Raw genomic sequence first — 5,034 nt, 5'->3', positions numbered from 1 at the left:
TATTTGGACTCATAGTTTGGAGGTTCCAGTCCACAATCAGTTTGTTCCACTACTTTGGGTCTCTGTATAGGAGCCCATCATGATAGGAGCACATGGTAGAGTCAACCTACTCTCTTTGTGGACCTGAAGCAAAACAAAGAAGAGGAAACTATGGTCTCTTAATACCTTTATAGACACACTTCCAATGAACTACAGGTCTCCCACTAGGTTTCACCTCCCAAGGTTCTACTGCTTCCCCAAATTACCACTGCAGGAACTGAACCTTTAGTACATGGACCTTTAGAGGACATTCAATGTCCAAACTATAGTAAATCCCAGGCATGTGGGGGTTAAATAATCCAATAATTAAAAAGGAATTCACATTACCAGACCAAACTCTTTTATTACCTCCCTACCTTATCCTTGCCTCCTCTCATGAGAAATCTACAGCTATTAAAGATATAGATTTGGGCTATTTATTCCCCAGGTCCTAAGCCTTTGTCATAAATGTAAGCAGCTTGTCAGAGCATAGCTAACTCATATTCAACAGACCAGAGAAGGTAATTTCACTTTTGAACTGTTCTCTAATTCTCCTAAAGAAGGATTCAATTGTGCTCAAAAATGTCAAGCACAACCTGGTTGCCCTTAACCATGTTTCTAAACTCTCCTCAAAGTGATGGATCAAAAACATGTGGTTTGGACTGGGAATGTGGTTTAGTGGTAGAGTGCTTGCCTAGCATGCATGAATCCCTAGGTTTGATTCCTCAGTGCTATATAAACATAAAAAGCCAGAAGTGGCACTGTGGCTCAAGTGGTAGAGTACTAGCCTTGAGCAAAAAGAAGCTCGGGGACAGTGTCCAGGCCCTGAGTTCAGGCCCCAGGACTGGCAAAAACAGACAGACAAACAAACAAACAAACGTGGTTTTACCTGATATCTTTAGAAATTAGAGATCTTTCAGAATGTATGTATTCCAATGTTTGTTGATGATCTGAGAATTTTAATAATTCAGAGTAGTCATTTCATAGTGGTTACTACATGGGACCTAACGGCCTACTGCCTACTTGCTGTTTTTAGTTCTGTTTGATTAAATGGAAAAACTAAAATTATCTATATGAGAAAGAAGAAAATGAGAGCCATCTCTGAAGTGTCTGGCTTATTGCTTGGCACATGGTAAATAGCTATAATAAAGGTCAGTTACTATTGTTATTCATGCTGAATCAGAATAAACTTCTTATGGATCCATGGCCAAAGACCAATGGATAATGGAGCAGAAGTTCATAGCTCTTCAACTAGCCTCACGGACCCATTGCTGCAATCATCTAGGGAAGATAAAGAGTCAGAGAGAAGGTGTTGTGATTAAGGCACAGAATGATTTGTACTATGAAAGTGTCAGAAGCATTTCAACATCACCGAGGACATAGTTATACATCAGCACCTTTTCCTCTTGGATACAATGATTCCTCTAGCAGCCCTATGCTTTCCATTACACAACAAAGAACATAATACACACTTCAGAGCAGTTATTTTTTTTTTTACTAGGGTTTGAACTTCTCAGGGCTTTGCCAGGCAAGTACTCTACCATTGAACCATACTGTAGTCTTTTTTTTTCAAATGGGGTGAAACCAACCGGGGTTCATTTCTTTATTTTAAATCATTTTAAAATAGTACAAATAGCTTTCAATTCAACATATCAGTTTGAGTACAATACACCTTGATTGATGTTATCCTTTTCACATTCTTCCCATCTTTCCCAGTTGCATCCATTCCCTCAATTTACCTGGGTCAATTTTCACATATGTAATTAAATATGATGACTATTTACTTCTGCTTCTTTTCTCCATTTGTCTATCCCTTCTACTCTCTTTGACTTGTTCCCCCCCCCCCCCCCACCAAGAACACATGCAGTTGGTATGTATGAAGTAGATCAGAGAGGACTGAAAGTTGAGTTGAGGGCACATATGAGAAAGACAGAAGACATGTTTCATTCCCCTAGGAAGCCTTCATGGACTCTGACAGCTGCAATTTATTTTCATTTGGCATGCATGTTCAATTTATTTTCTTATAGTTTCTTTCTTTTAATTAAGTTTTTTATTGTGAAAATATTGTACAGAGGGACATGCTGTCTTGTGTCTTGTGTGTGTGTGTGTGTGTGTGTGTGTGTGTGTGTGTGTGTGTGTGTGCCAGTCCTGATGCATAAATTCGGGGCTTATGTGCTGTCCCTAAGCTTTTGTACTCAAGGTTAGCACTCTACCACTCAAGTCACAGTTCCACTTACATTTTTTTTTTAGAGAGCAAAGTTGAAAACATTTAAGCGACTGCAAAGACAAATCTATTTGTAGTGCATATACAAATCTTCCCATGCCCAATCAAAAAAGTTAAAACTTTTTTGGTAGATCAAGTTTTTTTAACAGTTAATTGGAGATAAGATTGTCACAGGCTTTCTTCCTGGGGCTGGCTTCCAACCATGATCCTCAGATCTCAGCCTCCTGAGTAGCTAGGAATACAGGCATGAGCCACCAGCACTAGTGAGTTAGTTACTTTTGAGATAAGGTATTTCTTTATGACAAGGAAGACCTGAACCATGATCTTCCTATATATGCTTTCCCCACATTGCTAGAATGACAGGCACATACTACCACATTCAGTCATTGGGGTGGGGGGCGGGGGAGTCCAACCCCTGACAATTTTAAATCAAAAGTTAACTAGATAGAATTTCAGAAACATTTTTTTCTTTAATTTTGGCTTGAGCTGGCCTTAAGCTGTGATCCTTTCAACAACTCTGACTGCCTCCCACATAGTTAAGATTGCAGTCTTGAGCCACCATGCTGAGCGTAGGCAAGTATAAAGCTGAAAACCTAACAACTTAGCTCCAATTTCCTCCAGCAACACTTTACTCATAGTTCTAAGAGTTGAAGGTACCCCAAATGACACTAAGAAAAGGAAAAAAAAAAAGCGGCAATTGATAAGCATCTGAGTAGAAGATTGATTTAGAACTATACTAACTAAGGCAGTTGGGAGGCTTCCCTGGAATGAAATTCAAAAGAAACATAGAGCTGGGCACCTGTGGCTAACACCTGTAATCCTAGCTACTCAGGAAGCTGAGATCTGAGTATCATGGTACAAAGCCAACCTAGGCAGGAAAGTCCATGAGACTCTTATCTCCAATAAACCACCAGAAAACTGGAAGTGGTGCTGTGGCTTAAGTGGTAGAGTGCTTGCCTTGAGCTGAGGAGCTCAGGGACAGTGCCTAGACCCAGAGTTCAAGCCCCACGACCGACCGAAAAGAAAGAAAAGAAAGAAAGAAAGAAAGAAAGAAAGAAAGAAAGAAAGAAAGAAAGAAAGAAAGAAAGAAAGAAAGAAAGAAAGAAAGAAAGAAAGAAAGAAAGAAAGATGGTGGTGACACAATTTTGTTTTCATTCCACTAATGCAGGTCAAGTAGGAATCTTTAACCCAGTTCCTGGCTTTCCTGTTCATTGTGAGTCTCCTCTGAGCACAGTACTGGCAAGCATTTCAAGGGACACAAAAGAAGCAACAAATGAGCTTCCTGCTTCCAAACTATGATTAAATTGAAGTGGGAAAAATATTCCGTATTTTCTGCCTCTAATTTAATTCCAGATTGGAGACTACAATGGTAACAGCTGCACAAATTGCTTTTATTTTACATACAGCGCTTAGAGTTAGGGCCTCTTGAACTCAATTCACAAACTGACATAAAACTGTGCGTGGGCACTTCTGTTTGTTATAGGATTGTAGCCAGAACTACATAAAATTCTATGTTTATGTTCTCTACTGCACTAGTCCCTTATTGAGGTGGCATTCTATAGTCTTTAAACAAGAACTAACCCAGCCAAATATCCTTGGGCCTCCTAGAGAAAGGCTGGAGAGTCCCATGGGTACACATCATGTGGGTCAATATGGCGGGGCAATCCTGGGCCAGCTTTGCTGTATACTCTCCAGTCCCTTTGACATTTGGAGACACTATTTTTGTTTTCCACTCCCAAGGGACTGATCCTCAGAAATAGTGAGCTGGTGAGCAACCATTTGTGAACAATCTACTTGTAAATGAACCAGGGAAAAAGCAGAGTGAACAGAATAAACTACAGCATCGAGGAGCTAGCAACCCACACAGCAGTACACTTTCCACATTCCTCTATTAGAGTTCCTCCCACTTGGGGGTAAAATGGTTCACTGTGAGGGAATGTAATTGCAGAGGCAAGTGATTCCTATTATTTTTCTCTTCTTTAAAGATAAGTTCAAAAACTTTTCCTTTGATAGTTGGGAGTGGGTTAGGTGTAGCTCTGTCCACAAATACAGAGAGGGGTTCTTCCAGCCATGTGCCTCTCTGATTACATACAGTGCGTAACTCCGCACAGACATGAACTAGGTTTAACACCCTGTCCAGTCTTTGAATGTGTTCAAATCTATAAGTGCCTAAGCTTAGCCCAAAAGATTTCTGCTAAGCAAAATCTTGAGACAAGCTGGGCATTGGTAGCTCACACCTGTAATCCCAGCAACTCAGGAGGCTGAGATCTGAGGATATTGGTTGGAAGCCAGCCTGGGCAAGAAAGTTTGTGAGATTCTTATCTCCAATGAATCTCCAAAAAGCCAGAAGTGGAGCTGTGGCTCAAGTGGTGAAGTGCTAGCCTTGAGAGAAACGATCAAAGACAACACTCAGACACCACTCAGACACGGGGTTCAAGCCCCAGGACCAGCACAAAACAAAGCTTGAGGTTATTGCTATTCCTAGGTTGTTGTCTTTTTTTAAATCACTGTGTCCAGTTTGGGGTATAGAAGCTCAGCCGGACAGCACAAGGGGACAGAGAAATTTATTCTGACCTCAAGGAAGGAGCCATCTAGGAGATTTTCAAAAGGTATGGGCTTGAGTATGGCTCAGCAGTACAGTGCTTGCCAAGCAAGCACAAGGCCCTGATTTCAAACATCAGGACCTCCAAAAGGAGCTGTTGTTAAAATTGGTTAGTAGTCAGAGAAGAGTATTACATATTGAACGATTGGCAAGCAAGAGCACAAAGGTGTTCAAATGCAGTGTTCCCATA

This window comes from Dipodomys spectabilis, unplaced genomic scaffold, assembly GCF_019054845.1.
Source record: "Dipodomys spectabilis isolate Male_0828 unplaced genomic scaffold, ASM1905484v1 ptg000399l, whole genome shotgun sequence".
Classification (NCBI taxonomy): domain Eukaryota; kingdom Metazoa; phylum Chordata; class Mammalia; order Rodentia; family Heteromyidae; genus Dipodomys; species Dipodomys spectabilis.
Note: the sequence above shows the minus strand (reverse complement) of the source record.